The 25,758-nt window shown below is 34.0% G+C and overlaps 1 pseudogene across 1 annotated transcript; it reads left to right on the top strand.

The window, feature by feature from the left end:
- Window positions 1-3,404: 3,404 nt before the first annotated feature.
- Window positions 3,405-4,123, top strand: LOC309860833 (BCL2/adenovirus E1B 19 kDa protein-interacting protein 3-like pseudogene; annotated as a pseudogene). The gene has a single exon. The product of its transcript is annotated as a BCL2/adenovirus E1B 19 kDa protein-interacting protein 3-like pseudogene (transcript).
- Window positions 4,124-25,758: the final 21,635 nt, after the last annotated feature.

Below are 25,758 nucleotides of genomic sequence, written 5' to 3'. Positions count from 1 at the left end.
AAATAAACTCATAGATACAATTTAATGGATTGATCCGAGCCATATTCCCAAGGCATTTCCTTATTTTTGAACTCAGCTTGTAATCATAGACTATATGTTCCTTGAAATTACCTTCTCTTTAATGACATACACAATATCTGAAGGATTTATCCAGTCCTTTCTGGTTTACATTGCTGTAAAGGAATAGGACATTAAAAAAAATCAGATAAATTCATCATGTATCAAAATTATGGTGAATTAGTCATATGGATAATTAAAAGAAGACTTCATTACTCTCCTAGCTCTTATGTCTTGGTTCTACATCTCTTTACTCTAATTTTCCATTTTTTCCTTCTAGATTATCTCAAAATGTGTATATATACCATTAAATGAGCACCTGTGACTGAATGTATCCTCATCATTTTGATTTAGGCCTTGAAATAAATGAATTAACAGATTTTTCTGATGGTCTATGTTTATATATTAGCCAGTCTACAGTTTACTGTAAGTTCTTATCAAATAAGATCTTAGCATTAGAAATTCCCTGGGCATTTAGCTGGGGACATTTTTCATGTTTTGTTTCCCTCTTAGAGATTCACAATGCATTTTATTATATCAGAACAGTGATAAACTTTGTCTTAAAATATATATATTTTAAAACTTATTTTATTCAGTGTTTCTTAAATTATTTGCAGTGGTAAACATATTATGTAGTCCTCTAAATTTTCCAAACACAACTTGGGAAATGTTGCTACCTTACAGCAACAAAAACTGTATAATTTTAAGAAGTAATCACTAAATTAATACACATATAAAAATGTAGATATTTTAATGAATGTGTTATGAATTAGAGTATATATTCAATAATACATTAAGCTAAGATATATGTACATTTTTAATATATAATCACATAAAAGCACTTATAATTGATATTATGGAAGAAACAAATATAAAACCAATGTAAAATCTATCCCTTCATGAATTTAATAAACAAATTACATGTTATAAGTACAGATCTGTATCTTATTAAGACTTTTGGGCTTCTGTCCTCATAGAGCTTATAATCTATATGGCAAGTTGGGAAATAAATAACTATAGCATAATATGTTACAAACACACTTGACTATTGGACTTAACTTGTTCTGTGGGTTCAGAAATTACATTTTCAGACAAAGAAAACACCATATTGGAGACTGAAAGGAAGCATAGAAATTAGTATATTAACTATCTTGGGAAATAGCACATGTGAAGAGCCTACTGTGCAGAAGAGAGTAGACTGTATGTAAGGAGCTGGGAGGAAATTATCATGGTTGGAATAGATGAACAAAAACATAGTTTGGTTCATAGTCAAGCTGGAGAGGCAACAGAATGAGAATATTCAGTGTTCTAATGGTCAATTTAAGAATTTTTAGGGAAACTGAGAAAATAATCACAAGGTTTTCAGTTAAGGATCTAAATTTTCTACTTTAAAACATTTTCTTTATTTGATTTAAAAAATAAATTTGAAGAAGGCAAAATGGCATGGAAAATCTGATTAAGTCTGTTCTGTAACAGCCTGGAATAAGGAGAATAATAAGGGGCTTGATTTCATGTTGTCAGTGTTTGGGCTCTGCATTCAAATAAAATATGTATCATTTATATTATATATTTAAATGTATTTTACATATTGATATAGATTGATGAGATATAGAGATCAAGTATCTAATATATTTAACATACCAATATACATTTAAATAAAAAGTATGTCTTTAAATAGTTACATATTCTCATTTGAATATTGATATATATGAATTTATAAATATTTTTCTCAGGAAGAGGGATATCAGCATGATTTAATTTTCCTGGATTGAGTAACTGATTTATACAATGTACTAAGAAAAGAAACACTAGACAATAATTAAGTTTTGGTGAATAATTTGAATATTTCATGTCAGTTTCCAGTTTTAATCTAGTTAGTAAGTATCAAAGTCTTCCAATTTTTCAGGCATACATAGCAACATGCAGAATCTTGAAGTTGTCCTTGACTCTTCTTTTTTCTTATACCTACATCAGAATTAATACCTCAATCTTCAGAAATATTAACATCCTAATACTTATCAGCACCTCCATTGCTAACATCTGGGGAACTTCATTCTTCAAATAATTTATTTCAATAGCATTCTAACTATTCAGGCTACTTTCTCCCTTGACCTCTTCAATCCTAAAGATCAACCAGAAATTTATCTTGTTAAAATGTAATCAATTCTTACCTTTCTTCTGTTCAGCCATACTGATAGATTCTCAACCTATGTAGTACCCAAACTTAAAATGATGTAAGGCCCACTAGTCAGACCTCCCATTACTCTTTTAACTTTATTATTTCATTTTCTTCTATCTTCCTTGCTCATCCTTCATATTTATAATGCTAACACAGGCACCTTGGCTTCCCAGCAATTTCTCAAACCATCTCATGTCTGTCTCAGGGTCTTTGCACTTATATTTTTTGACTGGACTGGCCTTACCTCCAGGAAACTCCAACACCAAATGTTTTACTTTTCACAATGGACACTTCATCTAAAATTACAATCATTACCCAAATATCATCACCCCTTCCCCAACTAATATTATGTTACTTGAAAAATTAATAAACATATTAATTTTTGGTTTGTTCCACTCTTCAAAATAATGCCTTGACTACACATAAGGCAGAATTTTGTTCAGTTGTTTTTCTTTGTTTTGTTTATTGTCTTTTCCCCTTTATGTATAATAATCATTCAATACATATTTGTTTAATGGATGGTTGGATGGATGACTACACTGACACTGATCTGCCAATAAGTCATCAAAACAAATCTGTAACATTTGCATATTGAAATTGAAGCTTGAAGCCTAGAAGACAGTCTTTGCTGGGCATATATTTTTGGTTCCTCTCAGCATGCTAATGTAAGTTAGAAACATGGTAGAAAACACATGTTTTCTAGAAAGAGTGTTTAGCCAGGATTCAGAAAGTAAAAGGAAATTGAGATTTGTATGTTATCATGGAATCCAAAGATAGAAAGTTAATACCAACCAACCAACCAACCAACCAACCAAACAAGGAAACAAGCAAATAAAAAACCAAAGTGTCATCAACAGTGTAATGACTGATAAATAAAGTATGAGAGATATTTACTGGATTTAATCAAATAGAGGCCACCAGAGATTAGTGAAAATAAAATAAAATATAATTGTAAAATAAAATAAAATAGAAACCATGACATAGTAACAAAGAAAGATTAAAAGGGAATATAAATGAGAAATAAATTAAGACATGGATAGTGTAAGTGCAGAAAAGTCAGGGGACTATAGACAATGAACAGGAAAGAACTAAGACAGTCATTGGATGAAAATGAAGAATCAAGGGAGAAATATTTATTTTTAAAAATATTTTAGGGCACTTGGCTTGTTGTGTTGCTGCTGGAGAACCAGAGACGGTCCTGCTGCGGCCGCAAGCCCGTCCAAGCACCTGACAATGTCATCTCATTTAGTACAGCAGCCGCTGCCCCCACTCAACAACAACTGCCAGGAAGGTGAACAAACTTTGCCCCCACCAGCCAGCCTTAACAGTTCCTGGGGGAGCTTCCCATGAACAGCAGCAATGGCAATGATAATGGCAATGGGAAAAATGGGTGGCTAGAACATATACCGTCCTCATCCTATATCCACAATGGAGACATGGAGAAGATTCTTTTGGATGCACAACACAAATCAGGACAGAGTAGTTCAAGAGCCACTTCTCACTGTGACAGCCCTTCCCCACAAGAAGATGGGCAGATTATGTTTGATGTGGAGATGCACACCAGCAGGGACCATAGCTCTCAGTTAGAATAAGAAGTTGCAGAAGGAGAGAAAGAAGTTGATGCTTTGAAGAAAAGCATTGACTGGGTGTCTGACTGGTCCAGTAGAGCTGAAAACATTCCACCTAAAGAGTTCCACTTCAGACACCCCAAACGTTCTGTCTTTTTTAAGCATGAGGAAAAGTGGGGCCATGAAGAAAGGGGGTATTTTCTCCACAGAATTCCTTAAGGTGTTCATTCTGTCTCTCTTCCTCTCTCATGTTTTGGCTTTGGGCCTAGACGTCTATGTTGGAAAGTGACTCAGCACACCTTCTGCCAGCACCTACTGAAGGAAAGAACAGTCCTGAAAAGCCTGTGACCTGTGAAGTGGTGTATTGTCACAGTAGTTTATTTGAACTTGAAACCATTGTAGGCATGACCCAACCTGCCATCCTATTTTTACATATCCAAGTTCCAGTAACTCTCAAATCCAGTATTTTATTCAAACTCTGTTGAGTCATTTCCTTTTTGGCCTGTAAGACACTTTAGAATTTCCTAATAGAGTTTACCATTATTTAGAAATTTGCAAGGGCTTCTTTCCCGCAAATACCACCAGCAGATTATAATTTTATCATTAATGCTATTGTCTCCTTTTAGTGCCACCAGACTTAGACCTGCATCATTCATGGTATAATTTTACATTTGCAAGATAACTACCATCTCTTTCTTCAAATGAGATCAGATTAGCAAATGATAGAACAGCTTTGTTGTTTTGTTTTGTTTTGTTTTTTTCAAGACAAAGCAAGCGTCATTAAGCTTGAATTTATAGTTATTAAAAAAGAAAACAAACAAACAAAAAAACAAGACACAAGAAAAAAATATCCTGGGCAATAAAAAATTATTTTAAACAAACAAACAAACTATATATATATATATATATATATATATTTTTTTTTTTTTTTAAAGATAGGGTAACAAGTTTGAGTATCAATATAAATATAATTGACTCAGTATAATTAATCCAATATAAATAAATTGATCCAGTACAGAAAGAGATGTTAACACAGAAGAAAGGACAATTCTTAGGCAATGTTCTTGGTAAGGAAGGATGTGATCAGATTTAGAAAGTGGAGGTATTGGGAAGGAAGAACACAGATGTGAATGTAGATTTATTTATATAGATCTGGTGATGGGAATCTGTGGAAATTTCCATTTCAATTTTTTTTCTTTTTTAATAAGAGTCAAATTCATCTACTTAGTTGAGAGGATTTGGAAAATTGGAGCATGCAGAGTTCTAAGGAGACTGTCATAGATTTCAAGATATTTTTGTACCTAATGGAGAGATAAATTGGTTGGAGAAATAGAGTTAGTCCAGGGAGCAGAAATGGATGCTCAATCAAGCTTATCCACCATAAATAATAATGATTTTAATTTGTTCCCTGGATTTATTTTTATTTTATTATTTTATTTTATTTTGCTACTGCTCTTAGCAATTCTGGTGCAAAACACATATTTCCATCAAATTGAAAGATGGACTAATATGCTGTGTTATTGTACCTGGATTGTGTTTCTGGTTTACATACAAGATGTTGATCAATTTTTGAAAGAAAATAACGGCATACATAGAAATCTATGTGAAGTGAGTTATTTGCATAATTCTTCCACATTTTTGAATGTTGATTATTTTTATTTCCTGAAAGAGCATGCATATTCATAGTAGGCAGATGTAAATTTGCAACTCAAGGGTACTTCACAGGCCAGTTTCCTTACTAGTGATGGAATAAAAGGAATCAGCCACCTCCAAATTGGCAAAAGTCTATCAGAGCAATACCAGAAAGTCATTGAACAAATAACTATAATTCAAATATTTCCAACATGTTTAAAATTTATAAGTGCATTTCTGCATTCACGTCTGCTGTGGAGGTAGTCAGCACTGAAAGAAAGCTTCTTTTAATTTTTGTAATATATCCAATAGCTTTACATAATCTTCACTTATACTGTTTTTGGTAAAAATGGATTTGGGGTCAAAGAATTCTCAGGATGGTCTTAAATATAACAATAAGCTCTAATAATCATGCGAAGTCAGTTCCTTACTAAAGCCAAAGTAGTGTTATCAGATAAAATAGAGGATCCATAAACAATGCATGATCCATAAACAATAAATTTCATGCCTCATAGACAATTTGGATCATACTTTTACTAAAAAAGGATACACTGCTTATCCAAATTGCAAATTTACTGGAGTGCTGGAGTGTTATTTTGCTATATTTGTGAATAGTATACCAAAGACATATTATACTACAGATTATTTACATTGGCTTTCAGTGGATCAACACACACATCCGCAATTGCAGTTGTTCTTTTATGTGAATCAACAATTTACTGACTGAGTTCTCTGTGACAAACACTGTAGATGCTCCCCCTATGCACCTTCAACAAGTCCCTCTGCGTGACAAAAGCTTTTTACTTCAAACGCTGATGGCCGCAACAAAGGGCTTTTGTGACCACAGTAACCTTCTTAGTTCAGAAAGAGTCAGAAGTGTGTGTGTGAGAATGTGTGTGGGGGGGAGGGATATTAGTAATAGCCCTGGAAAGAGCTCTTAATCAATGACAAAGAATTGATAGACCAGTAACCCAGTGTCCTTGCTCCCTTGCGCCCTTTGTCCACATTGGCCTCTGTACCTCTATTATGATTTCCTCCCCGCCCCCCACCCTTACTGATCTAATTCTTTCTTTCTGAACTTTCAGGAACAAATAACCCCATTTGCTCTCAAAATTTGCGCTCAGATCCTCACTTCAGGATTTTTTTTTTTTCTGGGAAAACCTAGACCAATTTTGCTAATTAAAACACACACACACACACACACACACACACCCCGACTTCATTATGGTTGGTTTTAAACGTCTCTACTAGTTTAAATAATGGCTCTGATCGTGTCTGAGAGCGAGGACCTGGGAAGGTGTTAAAGGTGATGATTCCTGTGCTGTGTGTCAGATGTTAGGTAGGCTCCAAAAACTCATTGCACAAAACCCACTCCCATTTCCAACTAACTCTTGTTAACTCAGAGCCAGGATTTGTAGCCACAGCTCTAAGACCTGTTGTCCTTAGTATGAAAGAGTCCCTATTTAAATTTTTCTTAATTAACTTGTACAGAAAGCAACCTAATATAGTAGAAACACTAGTCTCCTGAACGTGATGCTAGCTTTGATTCTAAGGTTTGCTGTGCAATCTTATATAAATGAATAAACTCTTTAGGGCTATGTTTCCTTATCTATAAAATGACATACCTGTGCTATGCAGTTTCTCTAAGTTACTATTTTAGCTAAACTATCTTTATTTTAGGCACTTTTCCTTTGCATTATAACCATAGTTGGGTGGATTTAAATAAAAGAAAAAGGAAAGTAAATGATTCGTCTTCCTTTCAGAATGGAGGTTTTCATTTTAATCAAAGATCAGATCTTAGGAGAAATTATCATCTCCTTGATGGGACTTTCTGTTCTAAATTATTTCTCAATCTTGCCCTGATTTTTCTTTCTTTTTTCTTTTTTTAAACATTGAGCTTAATATGTGTGGGTAGTGTAAGGTGATTCCATTATTTAACTGCATCAGTATGGCTAATGTTTTGGAAATACAATCATCAATAAAACAAGACCTAAAAACATCTTATAGTATTCTACTTAACACTATTATTATTATTTTTTTTTTTTACTTGTTGAGGTATAATTTTTTATTTTTTATAAACATATATTTTTATCCCCAGGGGTACAGGTCTGTGAATCATCAGGTTTACACACTTCACAGCACTCACCAAAGCACATACCCTCCCCAATGTCCATAATCCCACCCCCTTCTCCCAAACCCCCTCCCCCCAGCAACCCTCAGTTTGTTTTGTGAGATTAAGAGTCACTTATGGTTTGTCTCCCTCCCAATCCCATCTTGTTTCATTTATTAACACTATTATTTGAAGCTAATCTTTTACATGACATTTTCATTCTTACGTATACTGACGGATATCAAAATAGGTTTTTTTTTTTTTTTTTTTTTTTTTTAGTTTGTGTTAATTTGGTCTTTCTGAAGCTTTTCCTTACTAGGTAAAAACCAAAGAAAATAGAATATATTATCATATGTCTCTTACATTTAACCAAATCTAACAGGTATTCCAAGAAATGTTATATCCTTTTAGTTTGGAATTTATTTTGGAAAACCATTCAATCTTCAGTGCCAATTTCTTCCCCAGATATGCATCACCAAAATTATCATTATCAAGGGAGCTCTATGTAATGTGTTTGTTTATTAGAGAAGTATGCAAATCAGATTACAGGTATAAGATTTTTAAATATTTCTAGAATTTATTACATAATTATAATTAAATACAATTAATTTAAATATGATAGTGCAGGTCTTTACAATGTTTTAAAATATATGTAAATTTATTTATATTTATTGAAAATATTCACTATATTTCAAAATCAGACATTTATAAAGAAAGATAAGAATAAAAGATAAGAATATTTATTATCTATCTGATGTTAAAATTAAAAAGAAATATTTGCAGAGGTTGAGTAATTCATTTAGAAGCAGTTTTCTTTCTGTTCTCAATGGGGCCCCGTAAGGATTTACAGTCAAATAATATCCTATCTTTTGCAAAAAGGAAAATTTGTGACCTAAGAGAGCATCAAACAAAATGGTTTAGAAAACATTCCTCTTAGTAACTCTGAGCTTATTCCATTATTCCTCACCAGATTTTGTACATTGCTTTGATTTTATGCTAATTTTAATTATCATTATTCAACAGTGTGATTTTTAACTCCCATAATCGAAAAAAAATGAAAAGAAATTCATAAAGGATAAGCATAGCTTATGAGTCTCTCAGGATGGCTTTAATATTTTGCACAAATAAGAAGAGTAGCTTCAGTTTTATCAAGTTTTCTGTGACTTTATGACCTTAACCTCATCATGTAAAGCCAGAGGTTTTTGATTCAAGCCTTCTTTTGCCATCTGCCAACTCATAATACCATGTCCCTTCAGCCTAATGGAATACTCAGTATTTCATTTCTTGAGAATCATCAACTGTTCTGTTACACAGATGGAAAAACAAAGGTCTAGGACAGCTGGGTTGCTTTCTCAATGTTATAAGGAATATTAATTTACAGAATTAATGTGAGGACTGAAACTATACATTCCCCTTTTATTATTGTCCTAATGCTGTCAGTGAGGTAGAAGAAGTTTAAGATTTTAAAAAGGTCCTTTAAAGATAAATTCTTTTGGGGGCTCCTGGGTGGCTCAGTGGGTTTAGCTTCTGCTTTTAGCCTAGGTCATGATCTCAGGGTCATGGGATCAAGCCCCACATCAGGCTCTTTGCTCAGCAGAGAGTAGCAGGGAGCCTGCTTCTCTCTGTCTCTCTCTCTCTCTCTCTCTGCCTGCCTCTCTGCCTACTTGTGATTCCTCTGTCAAATAAATAAATAAAATCTTAAATAAATAAATAAATAAATTATTTTTAAGTATCATTGTGAGCTCATGTTTGTGCTCAGTAATTAAATTCACAGTGAATTTTAGGAAACATATATTACAACATTATTGTCCAGGAAGTTGCCTGACAGAGCATAATTGTTGTTCCCTTAATCAAATTTCAGGTAAGTTGGATTCAGTTTTCAACTCCTTCCATATTAGTTAAATAAACTTTTTAATTTCAGAATGTCCCATCTATACAACAAAGTAACAATGCATAACAAAACAAATCATATGCTTTAAAATTTACTGAAAATTTTGAATTATTCATTTAGATTTTTTAACTAATTAAGCTCTTTAAAATTTCTTTGTTTGTATTTGTAGTTATTTGTAGCTTTTTATTTACTTGAGTTGATTAAATGTTGAGAGGATAACAACTAAAGTCTTACTCATTATCAAAAAAATGATCACTTGGGACGCCTGGGTGGCTCAGTTGGTTAAGCAGCTGCCTTCGGCTCAGGTCATGATCCCAGCGTCCTGGGATCGAGTCCCACATCGGGCTCCTTGCTCAGCAGGGAGCCTGCTTCTCCCTCTGCCTCTGCCTGCCATTCTGTCTGCCTGTGCTCACTCTCTCCCCCACTCTCTCTCTGATAAATAAATAAAAATCTTTAAAAAAAAAAAATCACTTTTCCCATTAATACAAGAAAAGGTCCTAGAAATCTCATTGCCCCCACACACATACCTAATAACAATTGTTCATCTTTCATTATGTTATATTGTACATATAAATTAGTTGGTCCATTACATATAATTTAGGAGATCCATAGATATTATTGGTTATTATAATATTAATCAGAGGAGGAAGAAACAGAAAAATAAAAAAACAGAAGTGTTTGATGAAACACACATATATTAGACTTTCCAACTGTGAATACAGAATCTTATTATGTTAACTTGAGGTTCCCAACCGTGTGCAAATAAAAAACATGCAATACAGTTAAGGAAAAGAAGAATACTTTTTTTATTAAAACAGTCTTTATGCAAATACATGACAGTGCAAAAATGTTGAGTATTTTAAAGTTCACAATAAGGAAATTGGACATTATTCCAAAATGAATTTAGGAGAGAGACACGGAGGAGATTTTTCCTACATAATGACAATTGATACATACCTTGACTAAGGAATTATAAGGAGAGATGAAAAAGAAACGAGGGAATCATCTACCACACACGTGAGTAATGGGTAATTTTAAAAATGAATGGACAATGATAAAAAAAAAATAACAATTTCATTCTCTCTTCTGTAGTATTATTAATTATTAGGAGAATTGCAAGTAGCATTGAAGAATTTTAACTAGTCAAGAAACCTGAAAATATTACCTTCCATAGGTGGATGCATGAGACAATATTGCAATGAATTTTTTAGCAGTATTTAAACTTTTGTTCTCGTGTTTGGCCAGTAGCATTCTGATTTAACCCCAGAGTAAACCGTGCTCTCTCCTGTGAGCTTGGAAGGGTGACAGAAAGAAATAGTTTCACTTGAGCTCTTGAGGAAGAGGGGTTTACATCTTGCTACCTTTGCTGGTGAGAGGCTGGGAGAATGGAAAGCTTGACTGCTAGATCACTTTAGTGACTCCTGCTTTCCAGCTGCCCAGGGAAAATATGACTGAGAAAGTCCTATTTCAAGCTACTCCATCCACAAACATTCTCAAATTAGTAGCCATCTAAGTATTACATTCATTATACTCTCCTGGAAAAGAAGCAATACAGTATTTTTATACGTATTTAAGATCTTATTATTATTACTATTATTATTAAACTTGTTCTTTGTCCATATCAAATCACAGTCTTCACTTTATTTATTTATTGTTAAATCATTAGCCACTGTATAGTACATCATTAGTTTTTGATGTAGTGTTCAATGATTCATTAGTTACGTATAACACCCAATGCTTATCACATTCTTTGAATCAAGTAATTATGTGCAAAGCATTTGCCCTTACCAGGTTAGGTACAGCAATTTATAGCATTCTATTCTAGTTCCTGGTCATCTTTAATCCAGTCCAACATAACATTTTAAGAAATATCTTGAGAAAAAGTATTTAAATTAGTTCTCTCTCTCTGTGTGTACATACATTTCTAAAATTAAAATTAAAAGAATAGCTCATTTTCAATATTATATATCCTGTACGATTAGAAAAGTTTGGATACATGGTATTTTCTGAATAAATTCTCATTTTAGAAATCCAGAGGATTTTTTTTTTTCCTGTCACATAATAATCAGTGTTATTTTTAATGGATTGCAGTTGGTTTGTCTGGTTTTACTGATTTTTATTTGATCATTTTTGTTTATATCATTAGTAGGAATGGAGATATAACAAGATAATTACATTAATAAAATAAGTGTTATTTAATTCCTTCCTTTGGTATAAAGCATTTCTAAGAATGTTTAAAATTATCTTTTTTTCAATTTGTTAAAAAGATGTTTAGATGAGCTGCTAAGAAGAAATTCTTTAACTCAAGACTTCAGTTTGAAACTGCCCTTGTCACTAATCATTCCATGTTTGTAAAATATTCAATGAGAAATCATACTATAAATACTTGGAATATTAAATGTGCTGATCTACCCACAACACGTAATGTATTACCTTATATTTAAAATTTCAAGAAACCAATAATAATGATATAAAATTCTTAATATTAACTCTAAGAGGATTAAAAATAATGATGACTTATTCCTACAATGTTTCCACATTAGATTTTATGTAAGTGTGAAAGACGGTGAAGGACTGAAAACCTTAATAAGATTCTTGGCCCTTAACTGTTTCTCCTCCACTCTTGCTAAGCTGAGCTTGACCAACTAATGCTGAAACCACAGCCTTGGTCTAGCAGGTCCTGTATAATGAGGAACTCTCATATTCTCTATTCCTTTTGAAATCTAAACAGATAAAACTAAACTTCAACTGTAGCTCCCCAGTCTACCATGTTGGTGCTTCTGGCTTTCTGCTCCCCAAAACTGTCATTCTGAGCTCTTCTCATCTTCTTCTCATTAAATATTTTTAATAAAGGTTTGAACTAATGGTGACCACACATGTTTACAAGTTCTCTTCTGTCCAATTTCCCAGGACAGCATTCTTCCAATTATCCAGTTTTAATTTTTCTAAGTAACAGACACAAGGAGCTCAAGTAGTATCAGAAGGACCTAGAGCTTCCTTACTGCAAGTTGGGCCAAAAGCATATTTCTGAAAAATAGTGAGTGAGGAATAATGAATTTAATTAATAGTTTATTTTTACAAGTTTGAAAGCTCCTTAACTCCTTAGCCCTTCATTATTTGAATGATAGAGCTACCCTTCTTATATAGAGATCTATTTCTCATTCTGTGGTGGAATAGTGGTTCTCACTCTGGCATGCATCTCTGTCATTTGGAGGGTTTTGTGGACATGCCCAGAGCTTCTGATTCAGCATTTCTGGATTGAACCTGAAAACTTCCATTTATAATAAGTTCTCAGTCAATACGGATGTTCCAGGGACCATATTTAGAAACACAGTTCTTGAGTAGTTTTTACTCCAGGTCAGTAAATTAAGTGAATTAAGCTACAGAGATTTTAGAATTTTTTACTTAAAAAAACAAAACAAAACAAAACAAAAACCACTTTATTGAGGTATAATTGACATGCAAAATGCTGTAAATATATAATACATACATTGACGAGTCAGGGATAAGTAAACACCTTATTTGTATCACCTCAATCTATGCCATAAACATCTATTGCCTCTAAAACTTTCTCCCCACTTTCTTTCTTTCTTTCTTTCTTTCTTTCTTTCTTTCTTTCTTTCTTTCTTTCTTTCTTTCTTTCTTTCTGTCTTTTCTTTGTTTTTGTTTTTTTGTTTTGTTTTGGTTTGGTTTGGTTATTTTTTTGATATATAGTGTGCTATTTGTCACAGGGGTACAAGTCTGTGAATTGTCAGGCTTACACACTTCACAGCACTCACCATATCACACACCCTCCCAAGGTCCATAACCCAACCACCCTCTCCATATGCCCCCTCCCCCCAGCAATCCTGTTTTGTAAGATTCGGAGTCCCTTACGGTTTGTCTCCCTCCCGATCCCATCTTGTTTCATTTTTCTTCTTCTCCTTCTTTCTTCGCTCTTCTTCTCCTCCTCCTCCCCTGCCTCCCTCCTCTTATTATTATTATTATTCAATATAATCTATACTTACAATAAATTTTTAAGCATACAATTGAATTTTAAGTGTAAGTAGGACTTATTCCTCTTGCAAAACTGAAACTTTGTGCATTTTTGTTCTTTTTCAGGAAAACTTAGGTCCACAGAGAATTTACATTTTGTTTCTGTTCTGTCTCGTTACAGTAGCTGTAAGATTGAACATGTTTACATGTATTTTACATGCCCCAAGGAGGCTGAAAGAGAAAATATTTTGAATGGATATACATTACTTGAATTTATCTACTTTATTATATAAGACAGTGCAGAGGGTTTTAAAATTATATTTTTTATGATGTGGTTCTACATAAAATACCTTGGTCTTAGGTATAAAACTTTTTTTTTTTTTTCCTTAAGCTAGAAAGCCAACTACTTTTTAAAAATCAAAATCAGGTAAATGCTAAGAATTTTCAAAATCATTTTCTTTTTGGAAGGCAAACTAATGGTGATTTTATAATGTAAAAGTGAGTTATGTTGAATTAATTAGCATCTTAAAATACAATTAAACCCTCAGATGAGTAAGAAGTATATTAGATGTAAAGTCATTCTCTTGATATTCCAGTCATTCCTGGGTCACCAAGGGTAATTTGTGTTCTATATTTTTGTACATCAGTTCTTTTATGTAACCTCTATGAGAGTGCACCTACATTGTTTCATATGAAATATGCAGCTACTGCTCTCATTAGCTAAATGAGGCTAAGTTTCATTCACTTTACGAGTACGTAGCTATATACTGTTAGTGAAAAAAGTTAGTCATGCATTTTGCATGAGTTTGAGGAGCTGTTGCCCATTCTTTACACATACTGCTCTGTACTTAAAGATGAATAAATAGCCTTTATTCTCATGAGCAATTTATAAGACAAACATCTATGAGTACATTATTTAGTTTAGTTCTTTTTCGCTATTATACACAATATGAATATTCCATTTCCTAATGGACTTCATGCTAACCTTTCTTTCAGAGAATGCATGGAAGTCCCCAAACTATTCAATGGTAAAAATCAACACAATTTTTTTTTTCTAAATGTCTAATTAGAAGGCTCTTCAGGACCTTATTTCTACAGATATGGAAACCAAGAGGCAGAAAGATGAACTGTATATTTGCTCAGCATCCTATAATTGTGGTCCTACTTCTCCACTTCACAGCCTAAGTAGAGACTTTTTTTAATTTTTTAACCTAAGGGGAGGGGGGAAACATGTAGGAGTTCTGTTGACTGGTAACAAAAAAAACTTGAACAGTTTTGGTTACTCTAGCCTGTAGAATGCACTAATAATCAATGTGGCAATTTTAATGATGTATAAATTGTCATCCAATGAACACTTACACAGAGAAGTTGTATATACATAAAAGTTTTGAATCGACCAAACACAGTAGAATTTTAATTCCAGAGAAAACAATCATTGTTCTATATTACAAAACATTTGAAAGGAATTGTGCTAATTTTATAAGAGTGCTAATTTTATAAGAGTATAGCCAAAGAGCAAATTCTATGAATCAGCTTTAATGACTGTTTTCAAGTGGTCTATTATTCGTTAAACAGAGATGGAGTTCTTTGTCTCTTCATCAATTCTCACAACTGTCCTGCATAATATTTACTATTAATATGATTTTTATGGGGGCGCCTGGGTGGCTCAGTGGGTTGAGCTGCTGCCTTCGGCTCGGGTCCTGATCTCAGGGTCCTGGGATCGAGCCCCGCGTCCTGCTCTCTGCTCGGCAGGGAGCCTGCTTCCCTCTCTCTCTCTCTGCCTGCCTCTCTGCCTACTTGTGATCTCTGTCTGTCAAATAAATAAATAAAATCTTTAAAAAAAATACGATTTTTATGTAATAATAAACTATGTATGATGTAGTTCACCCTACATCCTATAGCTGGGAACATGTGAAGGTAAAATTTGTAGCCAGGCCTGCCTGACTCAAAGGCACATTTTATTGTTGTTGTTGTTACAATTATTATTATTGTATGCAAATGTTTCTAGAATAAGCTTTAATGTGGTAGAAAACTGATTAGTGGAACTACAGAATGCAGCATATATTTAACACTCTCTTTCATTCTATAAAGGGTTAGCCTGATGTGGTTAATTCTGAAATGCATGAAAATTTCTGTCTACAACTATTGTTGTACATTATATGTCTTCTCTAAAAGTTCAAATCTTTAAAAGAAATTATTTTTATTATTATGAGATTTATATATTTATTACATCTCCCTGGTACATTATTTATTTTAAGAGTTGATAACTTTTTATTATCATCTCATCAGTGGCCAAATGAATTCAGTTTACCTCCTAGTGGCATTCTTGTGACCTATGGGTATATTCCTTAAGATCAATTTTTGGAATTTACTTCTGCCTCAAATGCCTTATTGAACAATGATTAGTTACATGTTTCTATTTGCTATTCTGCTAGTTCAATTTCATCCCATATCCAGAGATAAGATAATATTTCCCACATATCACCCTTTTCTTTCATAGTATAAACTGGTTTGCAAAGCTTCACAATTCATTCTTACATAGAATGCCAACCCCTTTCAAAAGCCCCACTATTTTAGGTTCTCAGTTCCAACTCCCTCCTTGCTGTTAGTAGAAGACTACATCTCTTTTTCCAAATAGCCATTAAATTCCAACTCTGCAACCTTCAGAAACTGTAGTCAGCTAAGATCGCCTCCTGGCTACTTTGGCAACTGCATACATGTTTGGTTGACTTACTGTTCTGGCTCTTCATTTTTACCAAATATTTAGTTTTCTTTCTTTGTTTCCAGTTTATTTATACTTGCATTTATATGTATGTGTGTGCACATGTGTATGTGCCTATGTGGGTGTGTGTGATTATCTCTGTTACCACTATACATATTTCCACATTAATCTGTGAATCCTCTCACTCACTGTTCTTCAATGCAGGGATATACATTGACTTTGTGTTCAGCCCAGGTTATTTTTGAAAGAAATATATAGTATTTTCTTTTTTTTTTTTTTTTAAGATTTTATTTATTTATTTGACAGACAGAGATCACAAGTAGGCAGAGAGGTAGGCAGAGAGAGCGGAAGGGAAGCAGGCTCCCTGCTGAGCAAAGAGCCCGATGTGGGGCTCGATCCCAGGACCCTGAGATCATGACCTGAGCCGAAGGCAGAGGCTTTAACCCACTGAGCCCACCCAGGCTCCCCTATAGTATTTTCTTTACTCTGTTTTGAAATGTGACTTCATTCTACTTACATTTACAGTAATTTATTTATTTAGCATATATTACTTATTTCAGGGGTACAGGTCTGTGATTCATCAGTCTTACACAATTCACAGCACTCACCATAGCACATTTCCTCCCCAATGCCCAATACCCAGCTACCCATCCCTTCCCTCACTCCCCTCCATTCCAGATACCCTCAGTTTATTTCCTGAGATTAAGAGTGTCTTAAGGTTTATCTCCCTCTCTGATGTCATCTTGTCTCATTTTCCCTTCCTCTATGATCTTCTGTCTTATTTCTCAAATTCCTCATATTAGTGAGATCATATGATAGTTGTCTTTCTCTGATTGACTTATTTTGCTTAGCATAATACCCTCTAGTTCCATCTATGTCATTGCAAATGGCAAGATTTCATTTTTTTGATGGCTGCATAATATTCATCTATCTATCTATCTATCTATCTATCTATCTAGATATATAATTTTTTTTTTCACATCTTCTTTATCCATTCATCTGTTGATAGACATTTAGGCTCTTTTCATAGTTTGACTATTGTGGCTATTCCTGCTATAAACATTTGGGTGCATGTGACCCTTAGGATCTCTACATTTGTATCTTTGGGGTAAATACCCCAAAGTATGATTGTTGGGTCACAAGGTATTTCTATTTTCAACTTTTTGAGGAACCTCCATGCTGTTTTCCAGAGTGGCTGCACCAGCTTGCATTCCCGCCAGCAGTGTAGGAGGGCTCCCCTTTCTCCCCCCTTTCTCCCCTTACCTGTCATTTCCTCACTTCTTAATTTTAGCCATTCTGACTGGGGTGAGGTGGTATCTCATTGTGGTTTTGATTTGTATTTCCCTGATGCTAAGTGATGTTGAGCACTTTTTCATGTGTCTGTTGGCCATCTGGATGTCATATTATAGAAATATCTGTTCATGTCTTCTGCCAATTTCTTGATTGGATTGTTTGTTCTTTGGGTGTTGAGTTTGATAAGTTCTTTATAGGTTTTGGATACTAGCCTTTTATCTGATACGTCATTTGCAAATATCTTCTCTCATTCTGTTGTTTGGTTTTGTTGATTGTTTCCATTGCTGTGCAAAAGCTTTTTATCTTGATGCCATGTTCCTGATCTTAGGGTAAAAGAACTCAGTTTTTTCCCATTGAGAATGATATTCGCTGTGGGTTTTTTATAGATGGCTTTTATGACATTGAGGTATGAAGGTATGCACCATCTTTCCCTACACTGTAAAGAGTTTTGATTGAAAAGATGCTGTATTTTATCAAATACTTTTTCTGTACCTATTGAGAGTATCATGTGGTTTTCGTTCTTTTTCATTTTCTTTTTTTTTTAATTTATGTGTTGTATCACATTGATTGAATTGTGGATGTTGAACCAAATTTGTAGCCCAGTAATAAATCTCACTTGGTTGTGGTGAATAATCCTTTTAACATACTGTTGGATCCTATTGACTAGTATTTTGGTGAGAATTTTGGCATCCATGTTCATCAGGGATATTGGTCTGTAATTCTCCCTTTCGATGAGGTCTTTGTCTGGTTTGGGGGGTCTAGGTAATGGTGGTCTCATAAAATGAGTTTGGACTTTTCCTTCCATTTCTATTCTTTGGAACTTATTCAGAAGTATAAGTATTAATTCTTCTTTAAATGTTTAGTAGAATTACCCTGGGAAGCCTTGTGGCTCTGGGCTCTTTTTTGAGAGATTTTTGATTACTGCTTCAATCTCCTTATTGGTTATGCATCTGTTCAGGTTTTCTGTTTCTTCCTGATTCAGTTTTGGTAGTTTATATGACTCTAGGAATGCATCCATTTCTTCCAGATGGTCTAATTTGCTGACATATAGTTGCTCATAATATATTCTATAATTATTTGTATTTCATTGGTGTTGGGTGTGATCTCTCCTCTTTCACTCATTCATCCTTTTTGATAAGTCTGGTCAGGGGTTTATAAATCTTATTAATTCTTTCAAAGAATTGACTTCTAGTTTCTTTAACCTGTACTACTATTCTTTTGGCTTCTATCTCATTGTTTTCTGCTCTGATCTCTATTATTTCTCTTTTACTGCTGGGCTTAGGCTTTATTTGTTTGCCATTAAGTGTAGGGTTAGGTTGTGTACCTGAGACATTTCTTTTTTCTTGAAAAAGGCTTGTATTATCATATACTTTTCTCTTAGGACCACCTTTGCTATGTCTCAAAGATTTTAAACAGTTGTGCTTTCATTTTCATTTGTTCCCATGAACTTTTTCAATTCTTTAATTTCCAGGTTGACCCATTCATTCTTTAGTAGAATGCTATTTAGCCTCCATGTATTTGAGTTCTTTCCAACTTTCCTCATGTGATTGAGTTCTAGTTTCAAAGCACTGTGACCTGAAAATATGCAGGGAATGATCTCAATCTTTTGGTACTGCTTGAGACCTGATTTGTGATCTGGGATGTGATCTGTTCTGGATAATGTTCCATGTGCACTAGAGGAGAATATGTATTCTGTTGATTTGGGATGGAATGTTCTGAATATATCTGTGATGTCCATCTGGTCCAGTGTGTCATTGAAAACCTTTATTTCCTTGTTGATCTCTTGCTTAGATGATCTGTCCATTTCAGTGAGGAGGGGGTGTTAAAGTCCCCTAGTATTATTGTATTATTGTCAGTGTGTTTCTTTGATTTTGTTATTGATTGGCTTATATAATTTGTGCTCCCATATTAGGCACACAGATATTTAAAATTATCAGATCTTCTTGTTGGATAAACCCTTTAAGTATGGTATAGTGTCCTTCATCTCTTATTATAGTCTTTGGTTTAAAATCTATTTGTCTGATATAAGGATTGCCACCCCAGCTTACTTTTGATGTCCATTAGCATGGTAAATGGTTTTCAACCCCCTCATTTTAAATCCAGAGGTGTCTTTGTATCTGAAATCAGTCTCTTGTAGACAGCATATCAATGGGTCTTGTTTTTTGTTTGTTTTTCTGTCTTGTTTTTGTTTTTGTTTTTGTTATCCAGTCTGATACAGTGTGTCTTTTGATTGGGGCATTTGGCCTATTTACATATAGGGTAAGTATGGTAAGATATGAATTTAATGTCATTGTGTTACGTGTGAGGAGACTGTTACTGTATATTATCTCTGTTCCTTTCTGGTCTTTGTTACTTTTAGGATATCTTTTTGCTTAGAGGACTCCTTTCAATATTTCCTGTAGAGCTGGTTTAGTGTTCTCAAACTCTTTTACCTTCTTTTTGTTTGTTTGTTTTTGGTTCTGGAAGATTTTAGCTCTTCGTTTTCAATGTCAGCCTAGCTGGATATAATATTCTTGGCTGGATATTTTTCTCATTTAGTGCTCTGAATATACTGTGCCAGTCCTTTCTGTCCTGACAGGTCCCTGTGGATAGGTCTGCTGCCAATCTAATGTTTCTATCGTTGTAAGTTATAGACCTTTTGCTTGGAGTTGTTTTCAGGATTTTCTTTTTTTTCTGAGACTTGTTAAGTTTTACTACTAGATGATGGGGTACTGTCCTATTTTTATTGATTTAGAGATGGTGCTCTGTGCCTTCTGGATTTTGATGTTTTTTTCCTTCCCTAAATTAAGAAAATTCTCTGCTATAATTTTCTCCAATATACCTTCTGCCCCTTTCTCTTTTTCTTCTTCTTCTGGTATCCCAATTATTCTAAAATTGTTTTGTCTTAAGGTATCACTTATCTCTCAAATTGTCCCCTCACAATCCAGTAGGGGATTGGTTAGGCTTTATTTCTTTTATTTCTCCTGAAAGGGATTCTCTAGTGTCTTCTATGCTTTTTTTCAAGCCCATCTACTATCTTTATAATCATCATTCTGAACCCTAGTTCTGACATCCTACTACTGTCTGTATTGATTAGGACCCTGGCAGTTGGTATTGACTCTTATTCTTTTTTTTTGAGGTGAGTTTTTCCATTTTGTCCAGAGAGGAATATATAAATGAGATAACAAAATGTTAAAAGAGTAACAATGACCCAGAAATACATACACTCAATGAATCAGAAGAGTTCTGAAACCAGATAGAAAAGGAAGGGAAAAAAGGGAGGGGGAAATGATATATGATATATATCTCTCTCTCTCTCCATATATATGTTTATATATATATGGGATACATATAGATAGATGGATATATCTGTCTATATCTATCTCAGGCTGGTGAATATAATAGAGTCATGCACTAGACTTTTGGTGTGTTTTGGTCTGTTAAAAAAAACCGTCTCCCAAAATTTTAATGAAAGAAAACTTACATATATACAAAATAAAGGGTAAATACAATAATGGAATGGAATATGACCATAAAGATGAAAATTTTTTAAAAAACCTTTTTTTAAAAGATTTTATTATTTATTTGGCAGAGAGGCAGGCAGAGAGAGGGGGAAGCAAGCTCCCCTCTGAGCAGAGAACCCAATGTAGGGTTTGATCCCAGGAACTTGTGATCATGACCTGAGCCAAAGGCAGAGGCTTAATCCACTGAGCCACCCAGGTGCCCCTAAAAAAGACTTTAAAAAAGGAATTGATAAGTTAAGAATTTGGTTGAAAAAGAGAAAAAAAAAAAAAAAGAAAGAATGTGATCAAGTGGGAGACTAGAAGAAAGCCATACATTACATTTAGGGTATATTTTGATCTGTTAGAAGAAACTGTATCCCAAAATTTTAAGGAAAAAAAAATATATATATATATGTGTATATATATGTGTGTATCACATAAATATGTATACATATATATCACAAATATATGTATATATATTCAAAAATAAGGTTAAATACAATGAAGGGATAGAATATGACTGTAAACACGAAACATGAAAATAAAAAAAGCTTTTAAAAAATTTGATAAAATGTTTGTTAAAAGGAAAGAAAATTTTTTTTAAATAGAAAAAGAAAAAAATAAAGAACATTTAAAAAAAAATTAACTTTGAAAGACCAAAGGATCATGGGGATAAAAACCATGAATCTGATGTGCCGTGTTTCCCTAGTGCTGATGTTTTGCAGTTCTCACTGATTGATAAACTTGGTCTTTGCTGTATATTCTTGCTGATCTTCTTGGGGAGGGGCCTGTTAGAGTGATTCTCAAATGTCTTTGCCTGAGGTGGATTTGTACTGCTTTGCCAGGGGCCAGGCTAAATAATCTGCTTGGGTTTGCTATTAATAGCTTGTGTTCCCTGAAATCTTTCCATATATCTTTGGAGGATGAAAATAGAAATGGTGGCATCCCAATATCTGGCCCCAGAGGAGTAGAGAACTCAGGGCCCCACTCCTCAGTAAGCCCTCAGAGAAAAGCAATCAATCACTCCTTTCTCCCTGGTCCCCGGCCACAGTTTCCAAACTTGGCAGATTCCTGCAGTGTGCTCCTGTGCCACTCCTCCCAGGGGAAGTCTCTCCATATCTGCCACTTATTGTGTCCCTGCTCAAAGAATAGTGGCCCAACTGTGCCATGGATCATGGTTTATAGCTCTGTCTTTGCTGCTGGCTTCCCTGCTCTTAGGAGCTCTGCCACACTCAGTCACCCTTGGTCTTTCTGTGACCCCAAGATTTCTGAGACAACACTATCTCAGCAATGGTTTCACCCCTGTTTAGCCATGTCCCTCATCAGAGCAGACTTCTAAAAGTTCTGATTTTGTGTTCCCCTGCTCTATCATTTCTGGTAGCTGGCTGATGGAGGCTCCCTCCTCACAGTGGTCTATATTTCCAAATATCACTTAGGATTCACTTCTCTGCACATCCTACTTTCCAGAAAGTGGTTACTTTTCTTTTCATAGAATTGCTGCTATTCTTTTCTTCAAGCTCCTCTTCAATGTGTAGGTATTCAGAATGGTTGGATGACTATCTAGCTGAATTTCTGGGACCAGATGAAATTTAGGTCTCCTACTCCTCTGCCATCTTACTCCACCTTTACACTAACTTATTATTTCCTATGAAAGGGAGGGCAGTTGTCACCAAAGATTTGGACATTCTTTCCATGATGTACAGTTTCTGTTGGGAATTGGTTGCCTGAATTATAACTGCATTTCCAAGCTATTATGGCATCTAGGTGAAGCCACAGGATAGAATACTGGACAATAAAATGTGACAGAATTATTCATTTTATTTTTGCAATAAAATATTCTTTATATTCTCCATTTATCTCTTCTTCCATCTATGCACTGGATATGGAGATCCGGGATAATCCAGATAAAATCATATTCATAACATAGAAGAATCTGGGTTCCTGAACAGTCCCATTGAAAATTTCAGGATAGAAATTCCTGCTTGGTGAGAAAGACAATTATCATATGGTTTCACTCATATGTGGAATATAAGGAATAGCACAGAAGACCCTAAGCAATGGCAGGAAAACTAAATAGGAAAAAGATCAGACAGGGAGACAAACAATGAGAGACTCTGGATGCCAGGAAACAAACTGTGGGTTACAGAAGAGAGGGTGGTGGGGGTTGGGGTAGCTGAGTGATGGGTATTAGGGTATGTGATGTAATGAGCACAGTGTGGTATATGCAACAAATGGATTGTTGAACACTACATCAAACACTAATTATTTACTATATATTTGCTAATCGAACATAATAAAAAATTGATTAAAAAAAGAAATTCCTGTACGGCTGGGGATAAAAATATATGTTTATAAAAAATAAAAAATCATAAATAAATAAATAAATAATTAAAAATTTTAAAAAAAAGAAATTCCTGCATGAGGCCTGTGGGAAAAATATTTTTATTATATTAAAATATTAAGGGGCGCCTGGGTGGCTCAGTGGGTTAAGCCGCTGCCTTCGGCTCAGGTCATGATCTCAGGGTCCTGGAATCGAGTCCCATATCAGGCTCTCTGCTCAGCAGGGAGCCTGCTTCCTCCCCTCTCTCTGCCTGCTTCTCTGCCTGCTTCTCTGCCTACTTCTCAGCCTACGTGTAATCTCTGTCTGTCAAATAAATAAATAAAATCTTAAAAAAAAAAATATTAAGAAGCCAGGGATTATTTGTGCAGAATTTTTTTAGCACTTTAAATATTTCAAATTATTTGAAATTATTTGATCCTGTGATGACATTTTTTATTTTATTTTAGGTTTTATGAGATTTGGGGAGAATAAAAAGGAATTTTCATATTTTATATCATTCATCATCTGTATTAACCCTCCAGTTCTATTATTCTGGCCCTTCTTGCCTTGCATTTTCAATTTTTGAGTGTTTTCTGATACTGACTTATTTTCTTCTTCTGTGTCGCTCAAGATTCAAACCTTTTGTTCTTAGAGCATTCTATTCTCCTTTCATGAGATATTGCTTCTAAATTCGTGGTTTCAAATTTTAAATCTTCCTATTTTATTTCAACTATGTAACTATAACTGAGTACTCCAAATTTGTACAATTGAAAGCTATCATAAAATCAATATTCAGTATTTACCTATCAAACCACTATGCCCTAAAAATCCCCAATTCTGTCAGGTATACTACAATCATTTAAATATTTCAGGCTAACAATCTCAAATTTAGCATTTAAAATATTCAATTAGAATATCAAAGTATCAATTCTATCATAATAAGATAGTTTCATTCTGATATGTAATCTCCATTACCACTTGGTGTTTTAAACATATTTCCAATTTTTGTCTACAATAATTATACTTCCCTTTGTTCTATTAACTAAAATCTGTCATGGTGTAAACAATTTCCAAGCTGGAAACATTAGGATAGCTGTGAACATTGTCATTTATATGAAAAATCCAGCCAATCATTAGGCATCAACATTCTCTTTTTGAATGTCCTTGAATCCACTACTTAACTCCATCCCATCTGTACAATGAAGTCTATCATTGCATTACTATAATTTTTATTTAATATATATATAATTTGTGAATATATATATATATATATATATATATATATATATATATGTATATTAAGGGTACGGTCCATGACTATCTTCACCAATATATCATCAGAACTGATCGCATTGTCTTAACTATAGTAGCAAGTCTAATTATTTGCTAAATGAATGAATGAAAACATTTTCACTGTTACTACTCTTTACCAGTCCCATCTTCTGATTTGGCTGAGTGTGATAGATTATACAAGGGGGAACCATGTTGGCCATGTAACTTCCTAGTGAAACTGGATCCAAGAACCATAGTCACACTCTGTCAGAGGTTTTAAGAGAATCTCAAACCAGTGGTTGAATTGTGTGTAGAGCCATGCTCTTTTTATCCCTTTTCTCCATACTGGCTGTGCTCCAGATAGAAACACTTTTATCAGCTTCAAACTGAGAAACAATATGAGACAAATCCATGACTAAAATGTAGTATGAGAGAAATAAATTGTTGTAAAGCATTAGAATTTAGATCATTTGTAGTTTCATCATGATCATCCTATGCTGACAGACATGGGTTAATATATTTACTACTTAGTCTCATTTTTACCTTTCTTTGCTCATACTCTAGTTTAATTTCTCTCCCTTTCCTCCTCCTTTGATTCATTTTTCTTTACAATTAAACATAGAATAGAAAATATCCATTATATCAGCCATTTAAAAATAATATGTTAAGAAGAATCAGAACAAACTATCTTATGACTCATTAAAATAACTTCTTCAGAGCTTTTGAAACATTGCTAAATTAAGATGATAAAAAAGGATTAATATTTAAAACTAAGAAAAATGTTAAATGATAATAGAGAATGAACATAACATTAATTTTAAAAATTGAGCATATGTTCCTGAGACAGATTCAGTGCTGAACTCCTGTCTATTTCACAGCAGCGTATTATTCATCAGCTCATGAAAGTAGTAGCCCTGCTATGGACCTGTCACTTCTAATATGTTAAGAATATTGAACTGACTCTGTGTTCAGCTTGGGAGCATTCAGGTGCATCTACATGTCATAGTATGTGATGTGCAGGAAATAAATTCATAAGCACTCTTACTGTATGTAGTTAGCAAGCTATTAAATTTAACTCAATTTTCCTCACACAAATGTGGAAATACAAAACTTAGGATTACTATACAATGAAATGTGTCATCCTTTAATAAACTTTTCTAAATAAAATGGTTTACCATAGTCTTCTGCCTTAAAATATTGAGTATTTTCATTTTGTGCTTCAAAAATTTCCAGTCAAGCAAGAGTGATGGGAAATTC

The sequence above is a fragment of the Mustela nivalis genome (genome assembly GCF_964662115.1).
Source record: "Mustela nivalis genome assembly, chromosome: 3".
NCBI classification, from domain to species: Eukaryota; Metazoa; Chordata; class Mammalia; order Carnivora; family Mustelidae; genus Mustela; species Mustela nivalis.
This window is presented reverse-complemented; position numbering and strand designations above follow the sequence as displayed.